The sequence below is a fragment of the Melopsittacus undulatus genome, chromosome 3, assembly GCF_012275295.1.
Source record: "Melopsittacus undulatus isolate bMelUnd1 chromosome 3, bMelUnd1.mat.Z, whole genome shotgun sequence".
In the NCBI taxonomy this organism is placed as follows: Eukaryota; Metazoa; Chordata; class Aves; order Psittaciformes; family Psittaculidae; genus Melopsittacus; species Melopsittacus undulatus.
Genome location: NC_047529.1, coordinates 116,509,811 through 116,528,933, shown reverse-complemented (window position 1 = coordinate 116,528,933; position 19,123 = coordinate 116,509,811). Strand labels below are relative to the sequence as shown.

Sequence of the window (19,123 nt, the reverse complement as noted above, 5' to 3'; positions counted from 1 at the left end):
GCCCGGCCCCGGCACGGCCCCGACCCCCGCGGGGCCTGCTCTGTGGGTTATATGTGCAGGGATAACTCACGGTGCGGTGGGAGCACGGGGGTACAGAGCGGCCTGGGGGGGAACGGACATTACAGCTCATCCAGTTCCAGCCCCTGCCATGGGCAGGGACCCCTTCCACTGGAGCAGCTGCTCCAAGCCCCTGTGTCCAACCTGGCCTTGAGCACTGCCAGGGATGGGGCAGCCACAGCTTCTCTGGGCACCCTGTGCCAGCGCCTCAGCACCCTCACAGGGAACAGCTTCTGCCTTAGATCTAACCTGAACTTGCCCTGGTTCAGTCTGAACCCATCACCCCTTGTCCTATGGCTGCAGTCCCTGATGAAGAGTCCCTCTCCAGCATCCTTGTAGCCCCTTCAGACACTGGAAGCTGCTCTGAGGTCTCCAAGCAGCTTCTCTGCTCCAGGCTGAACAGCCCCAATGTTCTCAGCCTGTCTCCATACAGGAGGTGCTGCAGCCCCTGAGCATCCTCGTGGCCTCCTCTGCACTTGCTCCAGCAGCTCCATGTCCTTATGCTGAGGACACCAGCACTGCACACAGTGCTGCAAGTGGGGTGTCAGCAGAGCAGAGCAGAGGGGCAGGATCACCTCCTTCGACCTGCTGGTCACACTGCTGGTGATGCAGCCCAGCACACAGGGGGTTCTGGGCTGCAAGTGCACGCTGGCTCATCTGCTGATTCCCATTGACCGGTCACTCTCATTCATTTATCACCAGGGCTTCCATCAGTAGCTAGAGCTGTCCAAGGGGCTTCAGTCAGGGGTCACAGGTTTCATTGGGTTCAGAGGGACGAAGAATGATGAGGGGTTGGCGTGGGAGCTAGGAGGGGATGAGAGAGGTGAAGAGGAGGCTAAGGATGGATGTTTGTGCTGTTGGGAAGGTGAAGGACATACAGTGTCAGAGGGAATAGCTCCATCTGTGAAACAAACATGTTACAAGAACCATCCTGTGCACTGGGAGCTGCAAGGGATGTGTGTGGATCTGGAAAACCATGAGGAGTGGCTGTGTCTATTAAAAGGTCGATAGGAGAGCTGTATTTAGTGAGAGGTCAGTGAGGTGAAAGAGTCAAAACTGGCCCAGAGACCATGTAGGTCTGTACAGTTAGTGCATAAATCAAAACAGAGCAGCTAAAACATTGCAGGCTTAAAGAAGCTCAGCTCAGTCTAAATTAAAATGTATGAGGACTTCTTTTTATCTAGTTTATTATTAGATCAAATGACAAAACCAGACTAACAAAGAGATTAGAAGCATTTTCTGCTCTAATTATCCATGGAGGATTACGTGTCTGTCCCCAGCTCCAGCCCAGCCCAGCCCACTAACCAGTCTGCAGAGGTTTATAACATTCTGGCTGTGCTCTGCCCAACATCAGATTGTTGAGTTATAATTAAAAGTCATCATACATGGGTAAAGACCTTTACATTTTCACCCATTAAAACTTCTTTCAGCAGTCATCAACTGGGACTAATGCAGAGCAAACCCTGTCTTGAAAATACTTAGGGACCAGGCAAATGAGGTGTTGTATCCTCAGTGTGCTGAATTCATGGGAAATTCCTGCCATGGATTTGAGACTGTGGTGACTGGGGAACATCTTCAGGAGCATTTCTTTGCAGGTATATAAGCCTCACAATGAAAAAAGTCATTAATCTCTCCTACACCTTACTAAGCAGTTGAAACCAAGGATTCTCCTACTGTTATACTGATAGGACTTGCCTGAGCAGTCACCATTCAAACCACCAATTCCTTAGTGCTCTGCTAAGGTAGACAGGGTAAAGACTTATTCCACGTTATGTTTTCCAGGACAATTCCATGATTATTGAGTTTCATCATTATCATTTGTAGTGCTGTCCATTCAGGACTGCCATTTTGTGTGATTGATCCGATGCTGCCCTGACTCACCTGAGCACATTACAAACACCAAGCTGATGGGAGCTGTACATCCTTCACGTTGCAGTGCCAAAGGCACAGACCTCTGGCACTGGCACTAAAGAGGGGCTTCTTCAATCGACATGGGTCCAACCACAAGCAAAAGATCTCACTCCATCCCTGATAAAAGTCCAGCATAATGTGGTAGGGTTATATCTGGCCTGCTGGTTTTTGGCTAAGTGGGTGAACCATATAGATGAATATAATGGGGCTCACAGGGGGAACGTTGCCTTTTTCATAGGCTTAACACCCTGCTTAGAAAAGTGCCACTTTCAGAGCTATTTGTCATATTTTTGTCATGCTTGTTTTTGCCCAGCAAAGCAGTTGATCACTGACTGGGGAGGTCTTCTTCCTGCTGCTTACTTCCAGTCCAGCCAGCCCACCCACACAGAAGTGCACTATAAGCAGAACAGAGGAAGTTCATTCAGTCTGTAGCAGCAGTCCCAGCCTTTCTGTGGCTGAGGCTCCATAGGGAAAACTGGCAATGTTAGTGAATGTCTCTTTCTTCTCCTCCTCACTATGGGACTGCCCCTTTCTCCCTCCACTTGGCTGTGGGCATGAAGCTGTGCCCAGCAAGACTTGGGTTTGATACTTCAGCTGCTGTGGGGTGTCCCCTCACCCCAGAGGTATCACATTGCCATAGGGGACCACAGACCAGAAGGTCAGAAATTCAGCTCAAGAAAATAGTATCCTGGCTCAGGAAAAGAGGCAGAGACCTGGATGCTGTGTCCTAGGGCACAGTTGCATGAAGAACACTGTACAGGTCTTCCTCAGGAAAACCCCTTGGATTGCAGACAGAGTTGTGTTTCATCAAGGACTTCTGTCTTAGATAAACATACCATAATGTCTTTGCAAAGATAGTTCTTGCTATACTGAAAAGCAGTTCTCCTGTACAAGCTCCTGAGTGAGAAGCCTGTTGCTGTATCTGAGTAGGCTCTGATGTTCGCTTTTTGCTCTCCTCTCACTTAGGAGGAGATGACAGTTGCTATGGTTTACTAAAGCCTACAGATCCCGAAGCCATCGAAAGCAGAATCACAGCATGCTATGCTGCCAGGAGTGGAAAAAGGTCACTTAAAATTAGTGTTAACTAAAGGACGAAATTTAAGGAAAGAAAGTCAGGCAGAAGCAATGACTTCAGACAATAGATTTGCGTAATGGACAAGTATTTATTGTGAATGAACCCCCAAGCTAAACATTTCAAAAGACACTGGGAAAGCAATAGGAAACATTTGCTTCACTGTAGGGGGGTGGAATGAGTTACTATTAGGAGCACTATGCCCCTAACCTCGATGGCACTAGGAAGTGACAACCAACACATTTCATCTTTGCTGCATGCATTGCCCACCCAGTGAAGCCAGCTTTAACTGCTTATTCCATCTGATATACTGTTGATAGTGAAGAGAGCCTGGATCTACCCTGCTCCTTGTGTACTACAGAACCCCGTTGCAGTGACTTTACTTAGCTAGGGCCCTAAAAACCACTGATAGTCACTCATGGAGACTACCCAGAACACAACAACAAAATAACCTCCCAGCCATGACATAGCCCATTCTCCCTGAAACACCCTTTAAGCTGGGGATTCAAAGCTGACAGACCCACTGATGGTTTTGCCTCTGTGCATCTGAAGTAGGCAGTGCCAGAAAACCTGATACACAGGTGTTCAAATGTGTTCCTTCCTTCTTGCCTTTGTGTTCACCGTCCTAAAGAATCACTTAGCAGAAGTGTAGTGGTCTGTTTAATTGTGGATTATCTTCAGTGAGCAACCCAACAAATACTAATTCTGTATTTTTAGTGCTGTGAGTGAAAATGATGAAGAGTCATGAAATATTCAGCCAAAACCCAGATGTAGAAAGGCAAGATGAGCAGCAAAAATTACAACACAGATGGTTGTGATATATTAATTGAAGACACTTAGGCTGCAAGGGGGGAGAGGCAAAAAAAACCTGCCATAGAGCCTATAAGCAGACAGATGTCGAAAATATCTGTGATTATGCACTTAATTGCACTCTCTATGATTGCTTGATTCCTAATGTGCACTATTAACAAACAGTAATCTCTAAAGGGTATTATCAAGGTTGTTGGCTTTTAAAATGACCACATCTCAAAGGCTGTCACGGTCTCTAATATCACCATTTTACAGGGGTAGTATGTTTTTCAGCTAGAATCTTCATTATGTGACAAAAACAGCTTTAGTACTAGAGATGGAAACGCTTTCACACTGTATTTAAAGCTGTTTTGCCTCTGTCTTATCCAAATACATGTTGTTAAACTGATGCAAATAGAACCAACAGCAATTCACAGATTCTCATTAGTGCCAGGAGGCCTCGAACTGTTTGTTCTCTTGCACCCAAAAGTGAATTTGGTACCATCCAAGATTCAGTGCAACAGGAACTTTGCCATTAAATTCAGCAAGAGCAAGACTTTGTCCATACACTGAGTGTGTTCCAGAATCCAGAGGTGATTTCATCTGACTTACAAGGGAATTAAAAACAAAAAGTGGTTGGGAGAAGGAAGATGATGATGTTGTAGTTTCTTTTAATACAAATGTAGAACATAGAGAGAATCCAATTGTTGCTCCACACAGTGCATAATCTAATGATGTCACTGAAACTTTATGGGATGTCTCATGCAAGAAGTATTAGCTTTATCAGACACATCCCTCTGGAGCATGCCTGTAACCTTGATGGGTCTAACAGACGCTTCTTTTAAACACATAAGAAAAGATGCAGGGTCCAAAATGTCCCTGTCACTACATTCTCGAGCTTTAAAGCCTACATACTGCAGTTAGGGATGTAGAATCACCCTCTTTCTTTGCTAACAACTGCTTAAGAATAAAGGTTTCTGAAATGATGGTGTTTCATGGGGGGGCACCCTGTGGGTGTTTGAATCAAGCACACATTCACTGGGGTATCACTTACAGCCACAGATCTTTCCTAAGTCACACACACAGGACATGGAAAACACTGGTATCTAAGTAGGATTCAACCCAGCATTTGGGCTGCTCCTGACACTGCTCCACCAACCTTCCAAGCACTCAAATACTGGCCATGAGCATCAAATGCCTTTTGGCACAGCAAGAAACGAAAGGTGACATACTGCAACCCTCACACGGGCTTGGCCCTGGAGAAGTCTTTCCTTTCAAGGAGGCTGCTCCCTGCTTTCCCCATCCTTTCTACACTTAGAATCATAGAGTCATGGAACAGTTCATATTTAAAGCCAGAAGAGCCTGAGTGTTGCAGGGGCAAGGAGAGATTCTAGTTGCTGCTTGTGGGTCACGAGCAAGCCATTAAAGTAGGATCACAAGGGTGGGGAACTGAGGAATTCTGGCATGAGTTTGTTTTTCAGTTCTTATTAAACTTGTTCTCTTTAAAATGTGGATTCCTCAGGTATATCTTAAATGCCTTGAACATAATTGCTTCAGTTAAGCGCCCGTTTTCCAACAGATATGTAGCATTATCCACCCACAGACCTGTATTTCTTTCAGCGTGGGAGATCAACATTTGAAACTCTAATCCCACAAATGCTGAGATTTATTCTAAATCTAGAGCCTGAGATTTATTTATTTATTTGAAGTTTCATTTAAATTCAACTCAACAATTGCTCTTTCCTTACAGCCAGCCCCAGGCCACCCCATTCATCCATTACCCAGCCTTATGCTGAGACCATCAGCAACCGAAGACAGTACATGCCACAGGGGGCTTCACTGGGGAAGGTGTTGAATGCAGTGATTTAGCAATAGCACATGTTTTTAGTCTCTTAAGCAGACGGTGATCTATGGAAGCAGATGCATCTAGTAAATCGCATTCACAACACGTAGAGAGTCAGCTCAATCAGTCCTGAGCCTCTGTGCCCACAACTGAGTTGTAGTATCTCACTGCGGCACGGTCCTGCACAGCACTGGAAGGTAAAACTCCATACCTGCGGTGTGGAGCAGCAAGTAAATGCAGAACATGCAGAGGGTGCTGGGCAGCAGCTACCAAGGTGTATTTGAAACAACTCAGGCTCAGCCTAGTTGAGATCTAATTTGATGCTTATCTGCCACTCCACCCTGCAGTGTGACAGAAATGCTCTGGATCCTGCCAGTAAAATGTTCTACATCATCACTCAAAATACTAATTATTTGACAAGCTAGTGCTCATTTTCTTATCAGGTTTCTGTTGTGATTATAAATGGTTAAGCAAGCTGTATAGCAGGAGACGTAATCTGCTGTAATACGCCGTGGTCTGATGCACGCACCTAGATTGGAGTGTTACTTAAGCTTTAATCCCCAAGAAATCAGTGATTACCCACAGGGACAAATGGAGGGCTGTTTATAGTATAGTTGCTAGACAACAGTGCACCATTTAAAGTCTATTTGCCCAAAGATTAAGTGCGTTTCCGAGGCAAACAACTTTCCAACGACCTGTGTATGAAAACCAGGATTTAGAACACTCAGGTTTTCAAGAGGGAAGAGAGGAACATCATTGTTTGTTGTCAGTTTCAGTGACATGGGGAAACAGGGAGTGTGGTGCAGAACATACAGAAAGAGGCTCATAGGGCTTCATCTGCAAAGAAGTGACAAAGAAGCAGCACAATGGGGACTATGCACAGGTTCTTGCCACCCCTCTGCACACCCAAGCTCTGCAGCTCCTCAGCGTTTCTATAGTAGTGCCACTACTCTGATGCTCTAAAGCTGTTCATTGGCTCCCTCACAGAGGACAACCAAAAAGAGTAAAAAATGACAATGTGTACCATTAAATCCATCTTTTTCCCCCTTTTCCTCTCCTGTGAGTGTTACAGTGGCTACCTTTGCTCCTTTTGGCAAGGCAGGGTATGTAAATGATGCAGAGCTGGATTGCATTCATCAAGATCTCTTTGGAAATGCTCAGCTACAGACTACATTGCTAATGCCTAACTGGTGCTTCCTTATATACTGCGATGCTGTCACACATAATTTTGCCTCTTCTTAAGAGTTTTTTGTTGTCTCTTTAACTGCATTGTCTTCTCCTTCTTCCCCATGCAGAAAATGAAGCAAGGAAGGAATATGGGCAGGAAGGGGAGAGGGTCCTGTGTATGAAAGAAGCAGGAGGACAAGAAAGCCAACAGGGGCTCAGAAAAGCAAGATTCTCCTGACCTGTCCTTTGGATCCCACGCTCTGGTTTATAAGAAGCAAGTGTCCGGATGCTATAGTCTTTACAATAGATGGCCTCTGGGTTGCTTGGCAACTTTCTGAACCAGTCTTGGGGTTCTGCAGAGAAGGAGCTGTTTGAGGTGTGTATGAGTGCTTCACAAACCAATCCTCTGCAATGTTCTTCTCCAAGCTCTTCTTAATACATGGCAACAAGACTGTCCCTTTTCTTGTTGTAAAGCCCATGTAGGACCTTACAGACACTTGGTGGCTGAAATGTCCTCTTATGACCTCTTCCTCTACATGGAGAAATTCAGTGAGTTTGAGCAACTGCCCCACAACTTGTGCAGAGTCACAGTCCTCTCCTTCCAGGCCTTATTTTTGCTGCCCCATGGACATTCAGGGACTGCTTGCATGGTGAAAACGTGTTCCCTCAAACAAGGATTTAAGGATAATGTCCACTTTGCTGCCACGTAAAGGTAAAATCAACTCCAATCAGTCCTTCATGACAAGAAGGTCATTGCAAAATGATACATCTCCGGTCAGTCTCATTGGACACTAATAAAAATACCCAGTGGAGTCAGGCTCATAGCTCATCCCTGTGAGACCTTATCTGAAATTACCTCTTACACTGAGATAGAGGAAGCAGAGAGAGCTCTGAGAGTGGTTTTTCAACCAGCACTTGTTTGTTATGGTACTTCATCTACACCACAGCATCCCTAGTGCATCATTAACTTCTAAATGGTGGCACAGAAAACCTGTGCGGCTGAGAGCAGGATTTGGCCTGCATATTACTAAGATTTGCTGTTCTGGTCTGTGCTCTTTCAACAGCCATCAAGTTGAGGACTATCTATTCTTAGCTTGAGGAATGGCATTAATGCACAGCATCATGAGAAAAGCAGAGATACACGGCCCCCAGAGCGCTGACTCCTTGTGAGACAAAGGCAGTCAGCGCCAGCTATAACTCCCAGGCCACCCATTTAGATGTATATACACAAACCTCCTAAACACATCACACACGTCCTCCCAGACTGAAGCTGTCAACTGCAAAGTCAGAGGAAGGTTTGATCCTGGATTATCTGCATGAACTTGAAGGGACAAATGAGAACCAATACAGACTTTGCTGAAGGTTTCCTCCCTGTAGACAGGGCAGGCAGATTGCAGTCACTGTACCAGGGCATCTTGTTCCTTTCTAGGATTAGTGTCCCAGTCTCTGGTTCAAAACAGGCTCTGGTTTTGCAAGGCACTGAGCTCCCTGTGTCTCTTCCCTACCAGGAAAACCCAGAACGTGAGGGATTTCCAACAGTGTCGTAGGTAGGGTCATCTGTTGAAGCAAAGGGACTGGAGCTGCTGGAAAGCTGAGGACTGGGTGATGAGGCAGCTCTGCAAGCAAGAGCAGAGGCAGCTCTTTCCGTATGCAAAGCTGTCCACCCCCTTGTATCCAGAGAAGACAGCCATTCCCTCATGGAAGTTTGCAAGAAACCCCTCAACATCTCCGTTCATCTGTGCCCTCAATGCATTCTCTGACCCACTGTAGTCCCTTGGTCCAGTCTCTGAGCGGGTCACTCTCTGCAGCCCCCATTTCCAGTGCTTGTGCTCTGGAGACAACAGCTACACATGGAGATGGGTGCAGAGCCTGAGCTGTGCTCCTGGGCTGGGGAAGGGCCCCTCAGAGGGGATAGAATCCTTCACAGCAATGGGCACACAAACCCACAACAGCTCTGCCTGCTTGGAGGTGAATGCTGCAGCTCTGCTTACTGATGGTCTGCAAGCGGTGCTGGCACTAAATTCACACCAGGTACTTTCCCAACTCATTGCCTACCTGGAAAGGAGCAGTTTAAAAGCAAAAGCCTCCCTTCTTTCCAGAGTGAAATGGGACTGTGCAATGGCAGCCTCCTCACGGCTTGCCTACCAGGAGGAAGAGACAGTTTCATTTGAGAACAGCTACTGCAAGGACAGTGATTCTGCTCCCAGTTCTCCCAGATAAGATATTCCACAACATTCCCTGATGCCTTTCCTTTGTTTCATACAGACAAGCCTCAAGTGCCAGCAAAGATAAACTGGAATGACCATGGTATTCCCTCGAAGAGGGAGGGCTGGGTGCTGCTGTCCCTGAGGAGCTGTTCCGATAACAGAACTAGAGATTCCCCTGGAAAATCACTGACAAACAGCAAAGTGCAAACCAAACAACCCATCCCTTTGCAGCTGCTTATTGCTGAAGTGAAATCACCTGTCAGCAAGGAGGACAGAAACACACAGCATGTGGTCCAGGCCTGACAGCTCGGGTCATCTTCATTCTGCCAGCAGAGTCCAGCACAGCTTCCTGCAGGCAGTCACCAGCTTGCTTTGACAGCAAGGGCTTCTAATAGGGAAGTGCACACACTGCCATGATGCTGAGGAGGAACGTAACTTCTGGAGTGAGATTTTAGCTGCAGCATTCAAAGCAGAGTCCAACTGCTGTCTCAGCTTCCCCTCCAACCACTGGTAGGTCATACCAGAAAGCAAACTGTCCTGGTGGTGCTGGTCTCTAAAGGGGCTGCTGCAATATGGGGTTGCTGGATCTGAGGAGCGGTTTCAGCAGCAGCAGCTTCACTCCTTGGGTTGTGGTGCCCAGCAGCAGCTCTCCTCCATGCCAAGTGGTGTGTCTTCACATGTGCAGATGGTACAGCCTGTGGCACTGGCCTTCCTCTGTGCCCAGGGGTGTAAGAGCATCTCCTTCCCCAGGGTCTCAGCAGGCTCCTGGATCACTGGGGCAGTGGAGCCAGGGAAATGAGCCTTGGCACTGCCTCCTTTGCCTTGGTGTTCTGATGTGCTTGTGAAAACGCTGCTGTGACAACGTAAGAGTCTTCATATGGGGATATACCAGCCCCAACCTCTTCAGTGCCTGTATGGGGACACAGCTCCTCAGTTGCTCTGTATTCCTCTGTCTTGGTCTTTCAAACCTCCCAGTAACCTGAAAACAGACCAGGGCAGCCTTGGGATCTGCACTGAGTTACAATGGTTCTGGCTCTTCCTACATCCTAATAGGAAACATGGTGTAGAGAGGCTTTGGGGCCAGACTCTGGTACCTACACTGACCATCCACCTCACAGGAATGGAGAAGCTTCTTGTTCTGCACAGCTGGAAAGCTGCTCCATTTCACAGAGGGCTTCCTAACACCTTGTTGCTGATCTAGTGATTATGGAAGAGCAGACAGGCTAAAATAAACAGTGCAGCAACAGTTAGCACTCTATAATGAAAGAGAGCATATGTGTGTCTGTGTGTGTGTGTGTGTGTGAAACTGAGTCCCATTTCAGAAGATCAAAGAGCAGACCTTAGCAAGCTTAATGCTTCAGGGCTTTTTCCTTCCGACGAGGTACATTTCATAGGGCTGCAGTTCAGTAACTGTTGGTGTGAATGACTCGATGTTCACACTAACAGTTAAGGTGTACAACTACAGTTGCGCTGACTTCACTGTGTTCACAGCAGCATGGGGTCTAACCCATGCATACATCAGAGCAGTCTCTGGCTTGGGATGCCTTTGCCCTCTATTTACTCTCATCTCAGCCCTGCTCTGAGCAAGTTCTCTGTGCCTGTCACACACTGAAGGTTGACTGGAGATGAGCTCCAAGCAGAAGGTCAGATTTTAACCCAGCTCAGCCACAGAGAATTGAGGTCCCTTTTTGCTGTAAATATTTACCCAGCACATTCCTGATGCTTTGGGAGATAATGATAGAAGATTAGAATGATTATCCTCTCTGCAAGGAGTGGCTTGCTGTGATTCATAAAACACAGCTCAGCCAGAATGAGCCTAGTCCTGTACCAGCAGCTGAAATGCAAGGAAGCTGAAAGGGGCAAACACTGATGTGCTCTCAGTGACAGGGCTACAGGAGGATTAGTTGTGTGATGTCTGAGTCTAGTGTTCCAGAAACTGCCTGGCCTCTGCACAATAATTCATTAACTCTACTGAAAGGCTTTGAAAAGAGCCACGAGAGAGTGGCCAAAGAAACCTCACTGACTCATGGGGCCCAGTTCTGGGCATTGAACTGATGTTCATTTTATGCTAGCAAGAGAAGGCTGGAAGATGGAGGTGGGCACCCATGGGCACGATGATGCTTTCTAAAGAAGCAGGGCCAGAACTCAGAATGGCTGAGGCAGCAGCACAAGGGAAAGAAGAAAGACTGAGGTGCAGTAAGCTGAAGTGTTCACTGAGCTTGTACTATAGTGCTGTTTTCCTCCCTTTCAGCCCATCATGCCATACTGCTGCAGGACAGATAAATGCAGTTCTGAGTTATTATACCAACTGTAATGAAACCATAACATCAGTGAGGAATGGTGTTTCCAGCAGAAACACATCGATCACCTCTCACAGGGGTTTCAGCATCTCGATTCAGATGGCTCTGTGATAGGATTTACCTGCACATTTATCCTTTTAGGTGTTTCCTGGCTATTAGAGCTATTGTTTGGCTCAGTGGGTGGTTTATTTATTCTTTATGGAAGCTGTAACTGTCCAAGAACTGGTCTTCTTTCCAGTGACCTAACAGGTGCCATATGGAGAGCTTCTCGCCTGCCATCTGCTCCAACCTGGCTGTGGAGGCAGCAATCATTCAGTTCCCACTGACACTTAGTCCTTGAGGTGTGCGCTGATTGCCCATAACAGCTCAATAAGTCTTACTTGTGATGTGCACAACTATCCAATAAGCAGAGGATTAAGACCATCTGTCTCATTAATGACCCTTATTCCTCAATGGCGATGATGCTCTGCCAATGCAGGTAGCTCCTCTGAGGTTAGCACAATGCAAACAATCTATGGCAGCCAAGGATCTGGCCAACATTCTGAGCCTGCACTTCACAGATGCAGTGCTATGGTCTTCTGCTTGGCAGAGGGCACCCTGTACACTGCCAAGTGTGGTGTGACTGCTGGGATGATGCTTTGGCAGTGTGCAGTGAATGATGTGTGATGTGAGGGATGGCAGCCTGGGCACAGCGGGTTGGTTACCTCAGACCCGAGAAGCATGGAGAGCTGGAATCTGTAATGAGCAGGGTGAACATGAGTGTGTGCACTCTTAGTGTGTGTTGGGGTGACTTAATGACAGACCTGTCTAAGAAAGGGGGAAGATGCATAAGCATTCCATACACAATGTACATACATTGGGCACTACAGGAGTCAGGAGCTGTGCTGCAGGACCTGAATGACAGCAAGGCACAGAGGCAGGGATCAGTATTTCAGGTCAGCAGGAAAAGAAAGGAACTGAAAGGACAAAGATAAAGTGCAATCTCATCACTGCAGGTTGCACTGCAGGACTCTGGAGCACCTTGGTTTAGAAGAGTCTGAAAGCAATAGAAAGAGCAGAAACATGAGAACTCCTGCTGTCCTCTATGATCAGGCATCACTCCCCCTTGCCCTGCCACACACTAACCTGCAGACCAGGGGGGCTTAAATACCTATTTATCAGCCACTTTGAAGGGGAAAAAATGTAAGGGTCACAGAATCCGGTTTTAATACGTTTGCAATAGGGAAACTTAAAAAGAGGAAGCTCCTGGCGCTGAAGTAAAAGATTCTCAGCTATAAGATGGTCCAATATAGGTCTGTCCTTAGGAACAGTCACTGCTATCAATGCTGAATTATGCCTGCTTCCACCTGACATGAAAATCAGCATACAAGGACTGCTTGGAGACTGCACCATGGTTATAACTGGTTTCAGTCGGTACATCACATCTTCTGGCCCTAGTGATGTGATGTACAGTCCTTTCAACCTGGGGAGGACAAGCAATGCCAAGCTTAGTCTAGGAACTACTGGTGAAATCCTAAGCTTCGCATTAAGCAGAGTGACAACCTGAAAGATCAGGATGGTGGCTTGAGGACTGAGGACACAAAACTGAAAGCCTGAGGGTTTCTGGTGGGTGAATGCTTCAGGTGGCTTTGGGCAGGGCCTGTGCATCAGCTGCATGCCAATCACTCCGGGTCCTCCAGCTACAACTAGGAACAGATTCACTCCTAGGCTCTCCTCAGGCTGTTCCATCGCACAGCTCAAAGACAAGACTGACAAGCTCAGGACAAGCAAACCACTGAAGGAGCAGAATCTCAGAGGGAGTTTAGCTGGCTTGCCTGGCTGATCCATCAAAGACACTCACTATTCAACAGATGGGAGCAGTGTGGGCCTCTTCGTGATGCAGCAGAAATAGCCCAACCAAATGTGAATGTGTATTACTACCCAAATAGCACTGCCTCCCATCCATCAGATAAGACACAATTGTAACCTAAGATGTTCTGCACAAACTGAGAGGACTCTGTGCCTGAGGCAGAAATCCCTGCACTGTCATAGAACCCCAGCTTCATTTGGGTTGGAAGGAAGCTTAAATCTCATCCAGTTCCAACCCTTGCCATGGGCAGGGACACCTTCCACTGGAGCAGCTGCTCCAAGCCCTGTGTCCAACCTGGCCTTGAGCACTGCCAGGGATGGGGCAGCCACAGCTTCTCTGGGCACCCTGTGCCAGCGCCTCAGCACCCTCACAGGGAACAGCTTCTGCCTTAGATCTAACCTGAACTTGCCCTGTTTCACTCTGAACCCATCACCCCTTGTCCTATGGCTGCAGCCCCTGATGAAGAGTCTCCAGAGGGACTCTGGCTAGCATCAAAGTGGTGGTGACCTGGTGACCTGCATCTCTCACTTTAACCAGAGAGCTCTGGCTCCTTGCAGCAGTGCTGAGCCCATCAGCCCATTGGTCTTTCTCACTCTGGCTCCCTAAGGCAGATGCCTGGGCTCTTGCCAGGGCTGCTCTTTGTGCCATCTGAGCCAAGTCCAGCTTCATCCCAGCACAAGACACTTGTGGGAAAGAGAGGGGATTGCTCTTGCCCACACCTGGACTCCTCCCTGGCTCACTCCTGAGGACCATGGCAGGTTCCCACTGCCCTCACAAAGCTCCCAGCAAAGCCCATTTCCCATCCCTCATTTCCCATACAGCCACACAGCAGGGAAGGGCTGGACATGGAGCACAGCTTGGGCACACAGGCAGCAGAGGGGGGCTGAGCTCCTGCCTGGGTTTACAAGAGGGAGAAGCAGTTTCCCTTTGAGGGAGCAGTGAGCAGGACAGCCTGGGCCAGGGGAGGTGGGTCAGTGGCTGCTGCTGCGATTCCATATGCCTGCCACAAGGCTTCTTAATGGGAACTAAAAGCTTTGCAGAAGGACAACTTGACTCTCAAGTGAGTGACAGAAAGATGACAGGCTAATTTAATGCTTCATTTTTAGCAGCATTATGCTGAAGTGTAGGATAATGGTGAACTGATTTAACCAGGTTCTTACTTCGGAGAAGAAAAGCAGAACAAAGAGAACTACTATTTTTTTCCTTTCTTTTTGCAATTTGCCATTATAATCAAGCAGCAACATTTGTATCTGCAGCTCGATTTCTATATATAAGCTTTTAATTGTCAATGAATGTGATCATAAGAATAGCTTTGCTTAAAACCAATACGCAGTACCACAGTGTGCATTGAGTTAGGTTTGTGTAGTAACAAATAATACAGTCACCCTCCGACTTGCTGAATGCATGCAGCCCTTTGAGATGTGTACAAAGCAAGCCAAGGCGAGAGCAGCTCCAAGGACAATGCCCAGGGATGGATACCCAGATTAGGCAGGCTGCCCTAGGGAGGGGGCATGGACTGTTCATCAGCCAGGATGAGTGCATGAAGGTGGGACCTTTCCAGATGTCAGGACCATGCTCTGCACAGAGGGGAGCTGAGCATGGCAGTGTCAGTGGGCTCCAGCCTGAGGGACAGAGGTGCACTCCTGCTTTCATTGGAATCCTCCCCAGGAGTCTCAGGTGCCAGCACCAGTCCCCAGCACTAAACAGCTTGTGATCAAATGCACTAACAGAACTCCTAGTAAGGGTCGTGCCTACATTGCTCTGAGGTTAGGCTAATAACCAGCTGTGTATCCCTTATGGTGTGACTTACACTGGGAACTGGAATCTCCCAGGTAAACCAGGGATACTTTGTCCTTAGCTCAAACTCTAGCAAAGACTTAGTGCTTGGCAGAAAACCCCCTCTTTCCTCTGCAGCTGCCTCTTGGCATGGATGGGGTGGAAGTGGATGCAGAAGGCAAGCCTGCCCCCTTCCACCCCTCCTTCCCTGGGAAAGCCTGAGAGAGCTCACCTCTGAGAGCCATGGGAGCTATTTTACTCTAACAAAACCCATTTATTCCTTATGCCTTTTCAAGAGTGGTGTTTGCCACCTCCTCATCCACACTCTGTACACATACTGACAGGGAGGAGGGCAGCGAAGGCTGCGGCTAAAGCACAGCGACTTCTGTGCTTCAAGCCTCTGACCTGAAGCTGGTGCCTGCTCTCGGGGCCGTGCGCTGCTGTTAGGAGAGAGCTTGCCCACCTGAGCTGCCTTCCCCTCCAGCTCTCTTCCCAGGCCTGACTCCACTAGATGGGGCTCCAGCCCCGCTCCGGCACCTCCCCTATCCCAGCTTGAGAGCAGTAGGGGGGTTCAGGTGCGCGTCTAAAGCAGTGCAAAGCCAGCCACGGGTCCCTCCTTCCTCAAGGACACTGTGGTTTTGCACCTGCCACATACATCTCAAGGGACTCCTTTCCAGATGCCTGGAGCTGGCTTCTTGCTCCTTCCCAAGAGCTCACCACTCAGTGACATGGCTAATCCTGCTCCTTCATTGCTCTCTTTAGCTGTCAGATCTTTTACTTATTTCTGTTCCAAAGTGAAACAGCAGAGAGTTCAAGTTACTTGTAAGGGTGCCGAGGACACAGTGCTCCCTTAACAGCTGGAGTCAGCAGGTTGTGAAACTGAATTGAAGGTGAAAGAAAGAAGAAGAGAGAGAAGAAAGAAGAGAGAGAAGAAAGAAGAGAGAGAAGAAAGAAGAGAGAGAAGAAAGAAGAGAGAGAAGAAAGAAGAGAGAGAAGAAAGAAGAGAGAGAAGAAAGAAGAGAGAGAAGAAAGAAGAGAGAGAAGAAAGAAGAGAGAGAAGAAAGAAGAGAGAGAAGAAAGAAGAGAGAGAAGAAAGAAGAGAGAGAAGAAAGAAGAGAGAGAAGAAAGAAGAGAGAGAAGAAAGAAGAGAGAGAAGAAAGAAGAGAGAGAAGAAAGAAGAGAGAGAAGAAAGAAGAGAGAGAAGAAAGAAGAGAGAGAAGAAAGAAGAGAGAGAAGAAAGAAGAGAGAGAAGAAAGAAGAGAGAGAAGAAAGAAGAGAGAGAAGAAAGAAGAGAGAGAAGAAAGAAGAGAGAGAAGAAAGAAGAGAGAGAAGAAAGAAGAGAGAGAAGAAAGAAGAGAGAGAAAGAAGAGAAACAAAAGAAAGAAAAAAGTATTCGAAGGTATTCCTCTCCCATTATCCCTTCATTAGATCCCATCAGGGTCTCTCAGCAGAAATATGTGCACTCACAGCACAGGCTTCACTGCTCTAATTCCCCTTTACAGGGCTTGCCACTTAGCTCCCATGGCTCTCACTGCCTTGGCAGAAGGGACCAGCGTGTCGCATCCATCTCGGAGCATCCTCCACCCTGCACCCTGCTGTGTGCCCAGCAGTGCTCCTGGGACCTGCAGCTGCCTCTGGTGGTTTCCATGCCTGCAGCCAGCATCCATCAGCACTCACAGCCACCAGGGTCCCACCGAGGGGGCTCAGATCAGCAGGAGAACAGACTGTGCTGCCCTGCATCCTGCGAGGAGCTCTGCCTTTCTCCACACACCCAGAATACACTGACAGCTTTCCTAATAACACCTTAAAACTCTTAAAACCAATAATGTTTATGTGCTTCACCAGTTCCGCTTTCCTTTCCTCTCTAATCCATGGGTCTGGTCTCCCTCCTTAGAGGGGATGGTGTTTTTAGGTTGTTGTTCAATAGCACTTACTCTTTTTACAGTGGCAAGATGCTTGTCAGCGGGGCAGTAAGTGATGATTATTATCTTGCCTACCAAAAGGCTGAATGTTTGCATTCCTTTTCCTTCCTGATCTCCTATCCCTGTGTGCTAATCCAAACCAGACCTCTGTTAGCAACATGAGCAAACCCATGTTGTGTACATTAAGCTGAGCATCATCCACTCAATCACATGAGGCGAGGAGTGTCAGACTCTGAGGTGAGCAATGGTAGGTATAAGCCTCTTGCATTCAAATTCCCCCTGAGCTCAGGAGAATCCAGTCTGGTGTATGGCACAGTCAGGACACGGGTGCTTTAGGGTGTCATGTCCCCCAGCCAGCCCCCTCTAGCTGCTGTCCTTCCTTTCTCCACCTTTTCTGTTTGGTCTGAGACACCTCTTTGCTTTGATGTGCACCATTTCTGCTCCACAACAGCACTGCCCTTCCTAAGTGCCACTAGAGCATAAGCAGTAACAGCACACCCATGGGATAAAAGAAACCACCGAGGTGCATCTGCTGCTCAAACAACCTCCAAGCAACAACTTCCCTCTGTTCCCAAGTTCTCCCTCAAGTCAAGCAGAAGCAGAGCATCTCCTGCTGTTCCTGTGAGCACATATGTCCCCTTAACTGCTACACCACCTTGGTAGCTCTGGGGTTGGGTACAGCCTCACAAGGCAAAACTGATGCAGAATATCCACACAGGAGAAGAGAAGAAGTGCTCATACAATAGTAACCCCTTCTTTAAACTGTGGGTTTTAATTGCTGAGCCTGCATTAGGTCTCCAAAGGCAGGGCTCTTGAGGTAAAGGGCACTGAGCTCCCTTCCAGCAGCAGACTGAAATGACTCTACCGTGCACAGCATGGGCAGTAGAAAACACACCCAGCATGCCTCCATCCTCTGATCTCCTGTAATCCAGCCTGCTAGCATCCTACAGCGATTTCCTCCATGCCCACTGTCCAGAGCTTGCCCTGGGCCTGCTTAACCCTGCTCTGCCTCCATTTGCACTAGAAACAGCGTTACATAAATTACTTACTTGCTAATGATGCCTCTGGTAAGCAAGATACCAGCTGCTAGGGAGGGATGGAGGCAGGGAAGGGGTGAGCACATGTCTGTGGGCACAGGGACTGAGCCATGGCAGCATGGCAAGCCTAGTCCTTCAAGGCAGCATCCAGGGATGGTTCAGGCTGGCAGGGACCTCAGAGGATCTCAGCCCAACCTCCTGCTCACAGCAATGAGGCCACACCAGGTTGCTCAGGGCTTTATACAGCCAAGCCTGGAGAGCTTCTGAGGACACAGGCTTATAGTCTGAGCAACCTGCTCCAGCACTGAACTGTTCTCACAGGGAAAAAGCATTTCCTTGTATCCAGCCTGACCTCTTTTTGCAACTTAAGGCAACTTTGCCAATTGTAAAGCTGGTTTAAAATACCCCTATAGCCAAAAATACCATGTAGATGCATTCAAATCAACCTACACCTCTGCCCACATCTTTGTTCAGAGCAGCCCAAGCCTTCTCCAGCCTTTAATAAACCTGTTATACAATATTTGTTTTACACAGTATCATCTAATTTCTCTGTGGGAGTGCAGGAATTTGTTCATCTCCTAAATACCTCAAGCAAGCAAGACCATATGCACTAACACAGCCAGAACGACTGCACAGCTTATGTTTCCTCCAGATGCTGTGTTACTCCCTTCATGCTACAGGGCCTTACCATTCAGGAAGTACTCACTGCTCCCCTTCAGGCAGGATGAGCCTTATTCCAGACAACCTCTTCCTGTCCAGCTCAGCCTTCCATATGGAATTAGATGCTCCTTCATGGGCCCAAGCTGGCTGGTGACAGAGACATGCCTCTCACCAGAGGCCAAACACAGTCTGCTGAGTGCTGAGTGGCTGATGCATCAATAAGCTGTGCTCTGGGAAAGCAGAGCCTCACCTCCTAAATCTATTGCTGCTCCACAGGACTCCACCCCCAGCACCCACCTTCACACCTCCCAGAAGGGCAGTAAGTAGGGTCTGGTGTGAGCTGCTGCAATGGGGACGAGAGGAAACTGCATCCACCTGCCCCATTGAGAGCTCATCCAGCACACTGACAGCTGGTGGGGAGGATGGAGGCACTGGTGTACACGGAAACAAGTGGTGCTTGTTCCTACCCACCTGTGGGAAGGGAGCTTGGCATGGCATGGTTTGGTGGCATCATGCAGGGCAGTGCCAGCCTG

At 48.0% G+C, this 19,123-nt stretch overlaps 1 protein-coding gene across 3 annotated transcripts in view; it reads right to left on the bottom strand.

Moving 5' to 3' along the window:
- Window positions 1–18,887, bottom strand: part of RD3 (RD3 regulator of GUCY2D) — a 50,737-nt gene extending 31,850 nt beyond the window's left edge. The window contains exon 1 of one of the 3 annotated variants that reach the window (XM_034060289.1): window positions 18,619–18,887. The gene's annotated coding sequence lies outside the window, so the exon portion shown is untranslated. Of the gene's footprint in view, window positions 1–17,942; window positions 17,963–18,618 lie in introns of those variants that run through there. The other 2 variants (XM_031044462.2, XM_034060288.1) reach the window with 2 other exon arrangements.
- Window positions 18,888–19,123: the final 236 nt, after the last annotated feature.